General features: G+C 46.3%; 1 long non-coding RNA gene across 1 annotated transcript in view; it reads left to right on the plus strand.

The window, feature by feature from the left end:
• LOC122162093 overlaps nt 1-15921 on the plus strand; it is a 75247-nt gene that overhangs the window by 31517 nt on the left and 27809 nt on the right. Inside the window, exons 11-14 of the long non-coding RNA XR_006169422.1 lie at nt 3564-3826; nt 5487-5595; nt 6380-6465; nt 12873-13184. This is a non-coding gene — a long non-coding RNA (uncharacterized LOC122162093). The remainder of the gene's footprint in view (nt 1-3563; nt 3827-5486; nt 5596-6379; nt 6466-12872; nt 13185-15921) is intronic.

The following is a 15921-nucleotide window of genomic DNA, read 5'->3' on the forward strand; positions in this document are numbered from 1 at the left end:
TTTGCCAGTGGTTCGAACAATTCATGTCATCCTTGCTGGATGGTCTGCATGGAAATGTACCCTACAACACACAGAAATATTGTAGATAACATCCGATTTTCATCTCAACTCATGTGTGGCTTCCCTCTCCACTGCTCCTTCCAAGTTCCCAGTACTTGGGGCTGGGAGGCAGCTGGAGGCAATCTCTGCTTTAACAAAGTGGAGATTTCCCCTTTTTATCAGCCTTGCTCTATCCTGCTCTCCCTCTGTTTATCTAATGCTGGCTTCAGCGCTTCTTGGACTCTGATTTAACTCACTAACCTGGCAAAGAGGCATCCAACAAAAACACCAAATGCTTTTCTGCTGGGTGCTTGAGTTAAAACAGCTCCCATCTCTGGAACCTGTTGCTACTCACATTGTTGGCAGAATTCCTGCCTGCTTCCAATGGGAGCAGACCCAGAGTAGGACCCACAGAGTGTGTCCCTCTGCCCAGAGAGAGGGCCACCCCAAATGGCCTCCTGTGATGCCACAGCCACACAGGAGCCTGCTTGGGGCAAGCCCTTCTAAGCCCACATCTGTCCCTGGTCATTTCTCTCACTCAGCCTCCTTTCCACTGTGATTCTTGCTCTTCTATTCCTGTTTTTTGGCATTAGGCAATGTGAGGCCTCTCTGCCTTGGGCTTGCAGCCATAAGCACCTGGACCAGCATGTTGAGCTTTGGGGTATTCTTCACAACATGCAGCTTAAAGGCAGATTTATGTCAATAGCAGCCAAGCAGTGCTCAGTTTCACAAAAACACAGGTTCTTCCCCCAGTGCTGAGAGACAAGGAAGGCTGAGCTGCTCAGCCACACCTCTCCTGGCCATCCCAAATCCCTTCCAGTGAAACCCACACCCCTCCACCTTGTGTGGCTGGATTTAATGAAAAGCCTTTTGAAGTTACAAGCTGAACTTTGATCGGAACAGGAATGCATCCAACTCCACCTTCAGCCCATCTAGAAACAGATTCATTGTTGAACTACCATGCATATAGATGGTGATGTTTCTTTCATCCCATGGAACAACACCCCAAAATCTTGCATATGATGCTCAAAGCATGGGGAATGTCTCTGGTGGCTAGGTCTATAGCTCTCTGCTGAACCTCCTAAGGGCTTTTCCTAAGCGTGGAAGGAACTAATCATCAGGCTGTTCTGGATTGCTTTTCCTCTCTGCTGGTTGTCAGAGGGTTTGAATGGGGTGCCACTCCAATCAAACTGGGAAAAATTGTCTCGCTGCATGTGCAGTCTTTGTTGGATGGCTGGATGCAGAGGAAGAGCTCTTCACATGGCACAGAATGAGGGTTGAATGGATGTAATGTGTTGGCAGTGAAAGGGCTTTGCGTGTGGGTGTGCAAACTGGTGTCAAGTGGAGCTGGTTAGAGAAAGGACTCTGCTTCCCTTTTGGATGAGAGTGTATGTAGAGGGCCCTCTCCTCTCCAAGAAAGGGGAGGAAGATCAGCAGTGAACACATAGGTTTTCTTTTCCCAAGGGGCTTTCCTGGATGGAGTATTTCAGTTTCACCTTTTCCTGATGGCTGCAGGAAGTGAGTTTAACAGACTCCCATGGCTTGGCTATTCAAGTTTTCCAACAGAAATACTTAACTTTTTTTCAAGATGACCTTCCCCCTTAAACAAAGTGGAAATCATCTGGGGAAAGATTTTGATTTTATGCTTTTTAAGCTGGAGAAATTCTCCTTCAGAACCTTTCAGCTTTCACAGCAGGTATGCTCTCACCACCTCTGTGGGGTGTTTTGCAGTGCCCCTGAGCATGGCTCACCCCAGATACTTCATTTTAGGCTGGCTAGTTTATGAGAGCAAATATACAGCAAACAAACAAACAAAAAGCTCTCTAGACTGCAGCATCCACCCTGTTTCTGGTGTATATACTTTATTGCAAAGTCTTGGGACACATCCCAGTGTAATTTCTCTCTCCTTTGGGCTCTTGTGTGGAAATCTATAGAAGTGGTAGAGAAAAAACAGTCTTACAGGCAAAATGGTTGTGACAGAAGCTACCATGTTGTTTAAATAATCTTCTGGTCTGTACCTCTTAACAGGCCAGCCAACGTGAGTTTGTTGTGATGATGCTATTGGGTTGAAAGGAAGGTGGGTCTCGGGCTAGGATCAGTAGAGTCAGCTACAGAGAGGTGCCATAAATACAGATGTTGTGTTTATCCCTACACCTCTGCCTCCAAGCAGTCTGGAACAGAAACAGAAAGCTCCAAGTATCATGCTTGGTCAAACTCCCTTCTTTGGGGTAATGGAAAGAAGAAGGAGGCCTTGTGGGAATTGATTCCTATGAAAATGGCACATGTTTCTCATTCTGCAGAAGCCCAATGTAAGTACAACTGCTAGACTTTTTACAATAGGAATTTGTTAAGTATGTATGATTCACAGTTCAGATTGCTGCTCAGCTCCAGCAGGGGTTTCTGAGCAGTCGTTGCAGTGCTGAGGGCTGTCACGCATGGCTTGATGTGGAGGAAGGGTGTGCTTCCATGTGGCTTGGCACTGCCTTCCCAAAGGAATATGCCAGAGCAGGGGAAGATGTTTGATATCAATCTTTTCCTGCAGTCATGAGGATCTAATCTCCCAAGGGAGTGGTTGGGCTGGAAGTCAAACTCCAATAGCTCTGTGCTTTGCAGGGTGTAACGCGTACCCACCTCCATTAATCTAATCTCTCTTCCTCTGGCTGCTGGCCATCCCTTTTCCCTGCCATGCAGCACCAGATGCTGCACACTGGGATGCTGGGTTACTCCAGTTGCTGAGACATGCCCCTGGTTGAATCATCCCATCTTGGTCACTTGGTCACATCCATTTTCCTCTCTTGGCAGTGAGCCTGTTCCAGATAGATTGGTGACGTTCTTCAACCATCTGAAGTCAAGGGATCATCCCATCAAAGCGTGTCCTCTCTGTGTGGCTTCTGTTTGGCACTCACCTCCCCTTTGGCTTGGCTGGAGGAGCAGATGTTAGAGATCTCGCCTGGCAGGGAGGAAGGGGGAAACTGCTTTCTAAACAAAATCCTCCCTTGTGTCTTTTAGCTTCCTGAAACTGCTCATTTGTGTACTATAGATATTTATGTGTCCCCTCCTGATGTGTATGTGTACATCTATAAATATATGTGTGGGTAAGCAGATGTATACATACAGTGCTTTGCTCTTGTGTGAGCGTATGGTTGGTTCAAGTATAACAGCAGTGCTGGGGTGAGAAAACGCATCTCTATTAGAGCTTAGCCTTGCAAGTATCACAAATATTTGATGTTAAAATACGAGAGGGTGGTGAAGCCCTGGCCCTAATGCCCAAGGAGCTGTGAGTGCCCCATCCCTGGAGGTGTTCAGGGCCCTGAGCAATCAGATCTAGTGCTTGATCTAATGGTTGGAAACCCTGTCCATGGCAGGGATGTTGGAACGAAATGATCTTTGAGGTCTCTTCCAACCTAAGCCATTCTATGATTTAGCAGGGATCGAAGGCTGGGATGGCATTTGGGTGTGAGAAAATAGGCTCTACACACCAGCCTGACTTTATTGTCTCTTATGGCTGGCCTGTGTTTCTACAGGGCAGCAAAAGGGATGGAGCAGCACAAGGCCAAGTGTCATGGCAGGAGAAGTGGAAGAGAAAGAACTCTGACCCGCAGAGGAGCAAGAAGCTGGGTGAGAAGCTGGCACCACCTTGGTGGATCTATGGCTGTATAGTCTGTAAAAGCCTGACTCTGCTCTTTTGGGAAAGAAAATGTAAGGACTGGCCCAGGGATGTCAAGGCAGATGCCAAAATGAGATGTCACCGAGGGCATTTTTCACTGAGCAATCTCCCTTCCCACTGGTAAGGATGAGGCAACCTTTCCCTATCTTCCCATTGGAGTCTCGGGTTTGCTGTTATGTTCTTTGAGGAGAGTTTGTTTGTTGCAGCTGATCTGAATACTGTGCTGCATGTGTATTCAGATCTGTATGTAGAAGCAGCGATTGCTTGCTGATCTATTTTTTCTCCTGCAAACAATTTGCTCTCTTACTTCAGTGTAAATCAGGAACGCGTTCTCCAAGGTTAATAAATTCTGGGTTCATATAACCCCAGTGGAGGAAGAACTGGGCTCTGTGTGTTTATAAACAGTGAGAGAAAACATATATCTCTGCACACAGAGTTTACATTCCACGTGGGCTCTCTTGCCATGGTGTCCAATAAAAGAAGAGGTGCATTTCTCTCAGAAAGCACTGGAAACATCTGGCTGGGTGGCACCATCACCAAATCCCATATGCAGGATCCAAATGATGTCAAGCTCAAAGAAGCAGCCGTATTTATTTGGGGGTGTTTGCTAGGGACTAACAGGCTCTGTGGTTAAATAATTCAATCAAAACCAGGCGAATGGTGCTTGAAGGCTCTTAGAAAAAAAGCCTTGAAGGGCTGGAACTTGTTAATTAATTCTGAAGGTTTTTAGCACCCTTTTTTCATCATGGCTGTCTGTTTGCAGTTGTTATCCCATGCTATTCTTAACTGGCTTGGAAGAATATTCACCAGGATCCTGGCAGAGCGAGGTTCAGATAAACGATTTTGGTCTTTAAATATTACTGTTATGTGCTCTTCCAGTTCCCATTCCCTCATTAGGTGTCCAAGCTGCCAGTGCTGCCTGTTAAACACAGTGTCTGGTCAGTCTGTATCCTGGTTGGTAGTTTATAGACAGGCTTCATCTTAGCAGTGGTTACAAGCTGGCTGGAGATGGGGAAAGGGAGAAAACAGACAAAAAGCCATAAATAGTTCGTGCATGCATGGAGACTATATGGTGACTTCCTCACCCAGCAGTTCTGCAAGACCCTACTGCTTGTGAATGGGGCTATGCTGACTAGAAGCTTTTGGGACTTTACTGATTTACTGTTTTAGTAACCGAGCTGATTCATACATCGTTAATTCTTGCTGGTTTCACAAATGCACATCTTTCACTTCTGTACTAAAAGGGTCATTCAAACTGCAAACATCAGTACAACTATTTCAAATAGATCTTCTCAGAAGAGACTGGGCTCAGGAATTCCTGAAGAAGAAAAACATTTTAAAAAGATTTCTAAAATTTACAAGTAAGCAGAGGTTTCTAATTCACCATTTTAGGCAGTGGACCATGGTAGCTTTTCTGCATAGTAGAGCAAGATCTATCAGCACAGTGATGGGCTGAATCTCTTGTGTCTAGCAAACATCTCAGGCCTACTTGTTCCTTCCTTGCTTTTTTGCAGATCTAGAAAAACTTGAGGTTGGTCAGTGTTTTCCCTTTGCCTCAGAGGAACATTTTTCTCTGCAGTTCATAGTTAGGCTCCTGCCCTTTCTGTGACTCTTCATTACACAGTGTGGTATTCATTGACATATTGAAGCATCCATCTGTCCTTTCCTTGGAAATGTCCAGTGGAAGTCTATTTGACAAACAAATCAGGTGATCCTTCCTTCTTCTCTAACATCCTCAACGTTTTCTGCTTTGTTTTCTTTTGTTTCCTTTCTTTTTTAGCGAGTAGAAGACAAAGCTGTTTCTGCAGTTTGTACATCCCTCCTGTACCACCACCCATAACGTCCCTGATAAATGAAACTCAGTGCTGGCTGCCTATCGTCCCGCCAGGGTGAGTGATCTGATGACTCTCTTTTATGAATCAGGACAAAGGCAAGATTTAGTGGAAGTCACCAGAATTAGGCTTCTTCCCAGATTTTACCAATAGCTGTTAAATGTACGTGAGGCCTGCTGCCGGTCATGAACCCTAAGGGCTGGGCCTTGGCTGCAAAGCTCCCAAAAGGAGGAATTTTCCCACTGCTAATCTTTTTGGCATGGAACTTGGCCTCTCTCAATGCAATTGTTATTTTTATCCATCACTGAATGCTTTACAGCGCAAACTGGGTGGTCTTTAAGATGTTGTATACAATTAACGTGGGCTGACTTGGGGAGTGGAGAGGTATTATGAGGAGGAACGTGCAAGTGTGGGACCAGCCAAATTCCTCTAAAGCTGCTGTGGCAGCGGTGCTTGCTGCTTGCACAGTTCAATGGGGAAGAGCTGGAAGGGGCCCACACCTATCTATCAGAGGCCCACATCTATCTGCCTGCTGTCTTTCCTTTTGAGAAAAAGCTGTGTGGAGCTGTCAGTCCCAGCAGGATTTGCTTCAGGTCAGCAGTTTTATTGGATTTGTCTTGTCAGAAGAGGGTCCGATGGTTTTGTCCCCACAACCCCATGGGAGGAGCCATGGTGATGAGCATGCTGACCCAGGGGGTTAGGGCTGGACGTGGAGGTGTTTGCTCTTCACTGGGAAACACCTCTACGGGCATCGCTTTCTCCAGCCTGTTTTACAGAGGCAAACTCTAACTGAAATTTGGAGAAAACAGGAGTACTGACTAAACCCACTTGCACTTTGCAGAGCTGACCAGGGAGGACTTCTGCAGCCAGCTGAAAGCCCATCGCAGACCATGCTTCCTCAGTAATCTGTCATCAGCAAAGCACACTGTAAGGACTTCCACTTCCCTAGGCATTTCTTTGAAAGAGAATCGACGGGGAGATTGGGTGGAAATTATCTTCAGCAAGGGATTGCTGCTTTTTCCAGCTTTTTCTTCCCCTTGCTACTGAATGCATTTTACAAACAGCTGATTAAGTTTTGTGGCATCCCGTGGCAGCTGTAAATGGTAATAGATCATTGCTTTATTTCCTTCTTCATTTCTCGAGTCTGAAAGCCTCAGCTAGTCAGCAGCAAATCAGGAGGTGCGGGCGGTTAATGAAACATGTAATTGAAAAAGAAGGGAAAAATAAAATCTCCATATGCGTGAAAAGTTACGGAAATCCCCATGCACTGAGAAATACATTTGTGACAGTTTGGAAAAATGGCTCCAGCCATTCAGTGGCTGCTCTTGGGTGGATGTAGTGGTTTTAGCAGCCATCTACAGCTTGCGCCAAGTAGTGTTGGCAGCACCAGCCTAGAGGTTGGTGCCTTGCCTGATGTGCTGAACCGTGACTCATTGTGTGGCACATCTCATCCAAGGATGAAGTCCAAATGGATGCAGCATCAACTTGGTCCTGAATTTTTAACACGTCCTCTTCTGAGAAGCTCTGTTCAAAAACAAAAACATGAACACTGGTATTTTGTCAGAAGGATGGCTGGCAGGAACCCAGGGCACCATCTTCATCATGCTGTGGGCTGCTGTGCGCCACTGAAACAGGACTGGTCTTCTCTGTTCTTCTCTGGGGATGAGCAAGGGCTTGTGTACATGCCTTGTGTCTGGATGCTCTCCCCATCCAGCAGACGCTGCGAGGATGCCCTATGACCACCATCGTGCAGGGATGGAGCGTCTGAATGTTGGATGCTTGCCCACTGTGGGATGGAGACCACTAGCTTATTTGCTCTAGAGTGATGAACTGCAAGAGGCTTACAGCCCTGCAAGTTTCCACAAGGCAGTATTTAGCTTTGGAGGGATCCAATTTATTCTCTCCTCTGTCCAGAACTTTAGTCTGTTTGGTTTATACTATTGTGCTGCAGGAAAGCCTGAAGGCTCCAGTGTGAGCAGGAGTGCAGATTTCTATTTTGCTGCAGAGTGGGAGGCTTAGAGGGATGAGGCAACCCCAAGAGAAGCATGGCAGTTCAGCTCTCTTTTATTAACTTGGTGTTTTTCAGTTTTCAGGGGGGAAAAATGTCAGTCTAAATAGCACTTATTCCTTCTGAAGGGTTGCCAAGCCCATTCTGTTTGTGAAACTGAAGTCCCCTCCATGTCCCCTCCCTGAATGTCCAGCCATGGGGCTGCGATGGGCACCATTAAGGTGTCCTAAGGGTCCCAGCAGTGGGAAAACAGGGATCTTTGGTCAGCCTTTTCTCTGCACCCCAACATGACCTTTAGATGTTGTACCGAGGGACACAGTTCAGTGAGAACTGTTGATGAAAGGTAAACGGTTGGACTGGATGATCTTAGATGTCTTTTCCAACCTTGGTGATACTATGATTCTATGACAATGTCAGAGGCCCTGTCATCCTTTTCACTGCTTCCATGGCAGGAATGTCCAGCTTACAGCTTTTAAGTAGATATATGCTTTATGCAAATGAGCAGGCGAGTTAATGCAATGTCCTCCAAGCTGAAGCTCCAACCCAATCTGCAGTATCAGCTCTGGCAGTGGTGATTACTAGGCATGATAGCCAGGAGAAGAGCAGCTTGGGGCTCCTCTCCATGGAGGCAGAGGGGCTAACCAGGTTGAGTTGCTCTATTTGGGATGCACAAGCTGGCGTGTGCTGCTTTACTCTGCTAATGATGCTGCTTTGATCCCTGCCTATTCCCCTGCTGACCTTGAGGACTCTGCCACGCTCTCGGCTTTGTTTTGATCTTCTGCCATAAGAAAAGAAAACAAACCGATGCCTTGTGTCGGCAGCATCCCCAGTCTGAAGCTACTTAGATTAGGGATGAGAGATGGGTTTTCTGCGGCTTGTTCCAGATGCCTGCATGCTGAAGCTTTATTGGTTGTTGCTCTAAGATCTGTATCACGGCAGCTGACTAATGAGTACTCCCCATGGAGAGATATTTAATGTGAGTCCACAGGAGCTCCTTAAGAGATGTTGGTGGAGCAGTGGAATGGGGCAGTAGGTTTGGAAACAGTGGGTTGAGGAGGGGAGGTGGGATAGAGATGTCATGTTATGCCATGCTGAGCTACACAACATCATGCCAATGGAATGATTTATAGACTACTGAGAGCTTGTGTCCACCGAGCCTGGTTAGCATCAGGATCACTGGAGACAGCAGCCCCGTCACAGCCCATCACAACATCTTGTGGCCTTACCAAGCCCATGACAATCTTACAGCCCTTTCTTGGAAGCAGTGAGAAAATGAAGTGAGTGGGGGAAATCTCGCCCCGCAAAAAAAGGATAGTGAGGATTTAAGAGCTTTTTTGCAGCCCTAGTGTGAAACCTGTCCCTCTTACTCCTCCTTCTCCTGGTATTGCAGGCACTTGCTGGCCTGGTAAAAAAGACTCTCCCTGTAGTCTCTGTGTTGTTGCCCTTCCCCACATACAAACTACAGTGAAATGTCCTACTGGAGCCCTCAGCCAGCTCCCTCAATGCAGCTGCATCCCCATATCAACTCCGACCACCCTTCAGATGGGTGTTAATATCACAATGACCACGCAGCTCTTATTGTTTCTTCTACAGAAAAATGCCAAGGACCCATTACCAAAGTCACAACGGGTGGGATTACTCATTCATGGGCTTTGGATAAGCACATCAATGCTGTGTGATAGGGCACTGCTCTTCCATGGGACCGAGGGGTTTGTAGCGCAAAAGCACAAAGCAGAAGCAATGTCAAAGCTTTGGGCTCTGTATTTTTCAAGTGGAGTACAGCTGCAAGAGATGAAGCTAGGAAAGTTGATCAGAAAGTTGGGAGAAGAGGATCTGGGTGGCATCTATGGGCAGATTTAGATGGCTGCAGAGTATTATAGGCGGTGATGGAAGGCTGGTCTGCAAAAGCAGGCGGTTGACTTGATTTTACTCCACTTTGGTACAAAAAAGCCCTCATGTATGTATATGTGTACATATATACACCTATATAGGTGTACTTAAGGCTGTATTGGCTATTTCCATACTGATACCAATATCATAGGCATCTGTAAATATATATAAACTGCAAGAAATGGACAATGCAAAGACCATTCAGGTGGAGTTAAACTAAGCGTGGTATAGCCTGTCATATAATATCCTCTTACAAAAGCTAAGCATAAATCATTGTGATGAACATACTTTTACCACCTCATTCCAATCCTGAGGTTGATCTAATATTAGAAGCAGATAACTCAGCTACGTTCCATCTCCATTCTTTGGAAAGCTCTCTTTCCCCCAGTCATAAATACACGGGGCCAAGTTGCCTCTTCTCACTTGTGGCTGGGATCTACTCAAGGCAAATGTTGGCCTTTGGTGGTTCCACTGTCGCCAGCCATCCGTCTTCATTACTGAAAGAAAAAAGGAATATAACCAGGCGTCTGAAACCCCCCAGTAGTTGTGGGATTTTTTTTGGCAGGAAATGAAAAAAAATTCCTTTTCCTTAACGTTTCTCTTTCTTTTATTTTCTCTTTTATTTTTCTCAACACCATGTAATTTCCTGACTATCTCTAATCTGAGAAGAATAATCAAAAGGAGGAGAAGGCAAGAAGGGATAGCTCCTTCCTGCAAGGAAATGATTTCCAATCCTTATTTGAATGCACTGTATCTTTGAATGCCTTCCTGACATCCTAGATGGAAGTACTATTTGGCAAAGGTCCTTGTCACAGAGATAGGGGATGAGAATGGAGGGAAAATAATGGGACTGTATGCAGACAGTCACATAAAACCCAAAGCTGGAGACTAGCTAGGGAGAGAAAGCTCTGGGGTAATTTTTCCTTTGTTTTCCTGCACGTTGATATAATCCAAATAGCGTTTTAGGTTTATTTTTTCAGATCATACCCTGGCCTTTGTGTTTGGGAGTATGATGCTCAGAGCAATTGCTCTCATGATCTGATTAATGTGGCTGGCTCGTCCCTTGAAGGCAGAATTATGGGAGTAATTAAGGCTTGCTCAGTTTGCTAGGGGGAAAGGGTTTGCAGCTTGTGTAGAATGGAGCAGGGGAAATCTTCATGTCTCAGCTCCTATACATAATCCTATTGCTTCTGCCTTCCACTGAGTCAAATTCAGGTGAGAGTGGCAAACGTTGCACGTGTTCTTTGGGAATGCAAAGCAACCTGTGTGTGAACAAAGCCCGCTGCTCAGTGACTGGCAAAGAAGCCTGCTGCACCCAGAGCATGTGCAAACACCATCCTCCAAGAACAGCGTGGGGCCATTTGCTCAGACCCTGGTTCTCATTATCATTTTTAGCCACAGAAATTCCCCCCCGCTGCAAGAGTCGTGGCGTGATCTAAAGAGAAGAAAATGCAATACTTTCATTGAACAACATGCCTTTTGGTCAGCGACTTGGTTCTGTTTTTAGTCAGACTTGGGATTTTTCTCCTTTTTCTGCAGTACTTGGGAACTTCTGATGCCAATATTCAAAACTTGGCCATACTTACGATCATCGTAGTGGGAGATGATCTTCAGTGGCAAATACTCAGCTGTTCATGTAGCAGCAGGGAAGCGTGAGCCCACGGTGATGTTTCTGCCATCTTCTCGTGCTGTACTGGGGGTTCCCTTCTTGGGGAGGGTGGAAGCATCCCAAGCCACAGCACACTGAGAACAGAGGGACAAGATGAAATGCCTTTGATAGCATGAGCGTAAATAGCTCTTGAATCAGCTGCCCTGGGGACTGGAGACTGCTCCATCACTTGGGATCACTTGGCTCCATGCTTGATGTGCAATTCCAAATGTAATTGCTAGCTTGGGGCCTGTTTATGGGCTTCTCTGTGTGCCTTTGCACGGTGGGGGAATGAATTCTCCATGAGGCAGGGGTCACTGGGTGAGTCCACAAAGAAGGTCTCATGAGGACAGGGGGCTCGAAGGAGTGCAGGGGCATCAGACCCCTACCTCCATCATGAGAGCCAGGAGGGAAATGAGGGCTTTATCCTGCTTCCCCAGTGCTGCTGCAGAAATCCTGATTTTCAGAAACATGTGGCTCCCTTTTGGCCTTGCAACATGCAAATCTAAGAGCTCACCCCATGAAAATACTCCTTCAAGTGCTCATTTCGTGCTCTGGTTTATCCTGTCCAAGCATACCTCAGTCCCAGCAGCATCCAAAACTCACTCTCTCCTTGATATCGCATCAAGCGTGGGTCCTTGGGAGATGAATGTTTGGAGTGAGGAGGCAAGTTGGTTCTGTTCCTGCTTATTTTGCTTGCTGTCCAAACCAGTAATAGGTTAAAGATGTCCTGCTGATTAGCCATAACATCCCAGCAGCCTAATTTGCTCAGTCACAGTTGGGGTCCTGGGGTGCTAAGGAAAGAAGATACCAACCCTGCTAGAGGGGAGGAGGAAGAGAGTCTTCCAGTCTGAGAAAGAGGGTGTCAACATTCAAGTGGCCTTAAAAAATGGACTCAGGACTGGTGGCCCGATCTATTGAGGGAGAGGTGGCTGGAAAAAAAAAACACAGGTGGGAAAGACACATGTCAGAGCAGACCTGCTCAATATCCATCTGTGTATACATATACATGGATGTAAAAAATTATGTGTGTGTATAAATATTACACATTTGCATGAGGAAGCTTGTCTAGAACCACAGCGTGCAACTTTTCTCTGTCAGTGGGCTTCCCACCAAGCTGGGCTTACACATGGGGACCAGATGTGGCCATCCCAAAAGATCCATTCTCTTCTATACTCCCTCTTTCATTTCTGTTGCTTAAGTACAGCGTGAGACCTATGGGCCAACAATCCATCTGACGCCAAGTGGAAACCAGGAGTGATTGCTTACAATGCCATAAATAGCTAAATCACCACTTTCAATAGCAAATAGGGATAGTTGAGTTAGGAGTGAACTCTCCAAGCAGCTTGTAGACATTCCATTTCCTTCTTTTAACATCTACGTGTGCTTTTTTTCCCCTGCTCCTCGCTTCTCTTGGTGGGAGGTGGCACATTAGCAATGCTTCCCGTGAGCGGGGGGCCCACGCTGGTTATCAGAAGGGGAATGAAAAAAACACAGGACTCTTCAAAAGCAGAACTGGAGACCTCAGGCGTCATGGGAGCTGTCTATTCAATTGTTTGAGGGGACCCCCAAAATCCCATCCCAAGATATTGGCAGTCAATGCAAGGATAGGCGGGTGTGTTGCCAGCTTAGGGCTTTTGTAATGATTTTCAAAGCCTTTATGAGCTCTCCCAGCCAGCCACCCTTCTTCTTGACAGCAGTGAAAGCCATCCAGAAAGTCAGATTCCCATCACATGGAATTAGACTTTCTAACTCTTTTGTGTGTGTGTGTGTTTGCTTTTCTTCCAGATCAGGACAAAAAGTCAAACTTCTTTTTTTTTCCACTGAGTTCTGGTGAAGAGTCAGAGATGTGGAAGCGACCTTTTTGAACTGGACCTTCTGGTGTTTCAGGCTCAACGCCTGCAGTGGAATTGCCAGCTCATGCCTGAACCAATGATTGAGCACCAGGTGAGGAGGCATGGCTAATCCAGGGAGCTCAGCTGCAAGCAATACACCTGAGTGTCAAAAATCACCCTCATTTAAGGGTTAGCAGTGGAGGGAGCAGAGTTTCTCTGGATAGGGATCGTGCTTCTCTTGAGCTGCTACTGGTCATCAGAAAGGGTGAGTAAATTTTCCTTCTTTATTACTTGCTGTTGTTTCATAGTGCCTGTATCCCATTTGAAAGTACTTGCTTTCTTTTTGCCATGCGATGCCGTGTAAAGTGATGTGGAGTGTGAGTGCCAGAATGAAAGGGAAGGCTGAGCTAACCAACGTGAGAAAGCTGCAGTAAAGTTCTTGGTTTCAAATTTTGGAAGGTTTACTGTCCAACTCTCTCAAAATCAAAATTGTCCTGCAAATCAAATGATTTTGTGTGTATCGCTGCTGCAAAACTGTTTTAGCATTAGGGATTTTTTGCCCCACAGACTGTCCCATCTGTTTGCCTCTTCCTAGGCCATGTGCAGAGTTAAGGATCTGGCACTGGGAACGTTCCCTTCTTGAGGCAGGAGGTGGGGATGGAGAATTCTCAATTGAAATTCTCGTTATTCCTTATGCTTGTAACCGTGCTGCTGCTCTTCCTTCAACTCGCTCTGTTAAGGGAAGCAGATCCTACAGCCACCCCTGAATGAAGGGGAAGGTGGCACAGGTGTGATAAGTTCAGCCACAGCACCTGAATGCTGGGTATATTTTGGCATTTGCAGAGAGGTAGCAAAGTGGTGTGAGCTCAGCAGCGCGAGTCCTGCTGCAGAGAGCCATCCCCAAGCTCTGCAGCCACTCCATAAATAGGTTGGACGTTTGGTGTCGTAATTCCAGCAGTGCTCAGCGTTGGCTCAGCTCTGCTTTATTCAAAGTCAGCAGGAACTGCTGACTGCAAGCCAGCATGGCTCTTACAGCCCTTTTCTCTCACTAATTACTTCTGGCTGCCGTGGAAGCCCTGAGGACTTCAAAAGGACGACACTGGATTTGCACAAACTATCTCTCTGGATCTTCCATCCCTGTTTCTCAGCCCTTGGTGGTCCATAAGGCTTCAGAAGGGGACCCACTAAACAACTGCAGAAAACATTAGAACTTCTTGCACGTTCCCACAAATGCGCATTCCCACACACACAAAGGCAAGGAAAATGGAGAGAAATCAAAGGGCAAGAGGAACAATAGAAACACAGCTTTTTTTTATTTTTTAACTCTTTTTTTTTTTTTCTTTGGGGCTGTGAATGAAGAGGCATGTGCAGTAGATGGATTTATTCATTTATTTTTTTTTGCTCTCCAGAAGGTGAAACAGTTCTTGAATAAAATGAGTAGAGGAGTACAGCCTGCCCTGCACCAGCAACACCAGGGGATGCTGCAGAGGTTGTCGAAATGCTTGGGCACCATTGGATGTGCTTAGTAATGTGCAGGACTGGAAATCGCTCCGAGCAGACTTTGTGTTGCTTAAAGCTATTGACTCATCTTCAAAGAACTTTGTACGTGTCACACCTGAGTGATTGCATCGCTGGCACTTAGCCACTCTGTTCCTGGGGCCCCACTCTGAAGCAAAGCAGAGATGGGCTGCCTTGGCTTTGTTGGGGACGTGCTCTGTATCCCGTTGGGAAACACAGCACCAAAACCACAGCAAGAATAATGGAATCACAGAATCATTCTGGTTGGAAAAGACCTCGCAGGTCCCCAAATCCAAGCCCAGCCCACCCCACCATGCCCACTGCTTACATCCCTCAGACCTGGAACACCACCAGGGATGGTGACTCTACCACCCTTCTGGGCAGCTGTGCCAGCACTTGACCAAACCTTTTTGGCCCTATATGACCCTCAGCCCTGCACTCAGAGCAGGGTGATGACAGCATTGTGATTAGGCAGAGGGGATGTTGTACCTGCTGTATGGGCTGTGCAGAGGGGCCCTGTGTAGATAATGGAGACTTTTTTTTTCGTTTGTAGGGCATTGCCCACCTTCTCTGTGCTTCTTTGAGAGTAAAATGGGTACAATCAACCCTTTCCAATGTGAAGATGCATTATGTGCATCTTTTCTATAAAGCAGAGAAGTTTTATAGGCAGTCAGCGAGCTGATGGGACAAAGCAAACAAATGGCAGCATCAGATTTCAGATAAATTCAAGAGATTTCAGCCAGACTGGATACTGGGTTTGCTCTATTTGCTCCACTCCCAATTTTCTCCCCTTTCATTGAATGGAAAAACTGAGTTTTCCACTAAGCCATTAAGAAAGCAGAGGTTTCACAACAGTCAGGCTGATTTGACCACGCTCATTCGAACGGGCTTTTAGTAACCTTCAGAGACTGGCAATTCGGGTGGTAAACCCTCTTTATGACCTGTTATTACCCGTGCTCTGCTCAGAGGCAGCAGAACTCATTACGGGCGTAAATGGCCAGAGTGCTCCTGCATACCAGCACAGGCTGCCTTTAATGATCTCCCTTTTCCTGCTTCTCCCTGATAAAAATACCTTACTGGTAAAAAACAGAGACCACAGAGCTAGCTGCCAGTTCTTCTCGTGGCTCCTGTTCCTGAGGTTTTATTTCACTGCACTTAGTTTTTAGGAAGTCGGCCAGCGTGGCACACTTTTGTGTTTTTTATTTAACTGCACATTAAATGCTCCCCTTTGCCCCAAGTTTTATTAGGGAGAAGTTTAAGAGAGCCTTGCAAAGGAAGGAAAACAACAGGATCAGCCCTGTTACTGCAACCTGCTTCTCCAGACTTGATATAACTCTGTCCATCTCAGTTTGCATAGGGCATGGGAGCAGTAGGACCTTCCTCCAGTAGAAAATGAGGGAGAAACTAAGGTAGAAAGGGATCTCATTTTGTTATTCCAGCCCTGACTCACCACTGGTGGAACGTATGTGTGAGCTGATCACCTC

This window comes from Centrocercus urophasianus, unplaced genomic scaffold, assembly GCF_019232065.1.
Source record: "Centrocercus urophasianus isolate 14NV4802_14NV808 unplaced genomic scaffold, USGS_Curo_1.0 seq_20, whole genome shotgun sequence".
NCBI lineage: Eukaryota > Metazoa > Chordata > Aves > Galliformes > Phasianidae > Centrocercus > Centrocercus urophasianus.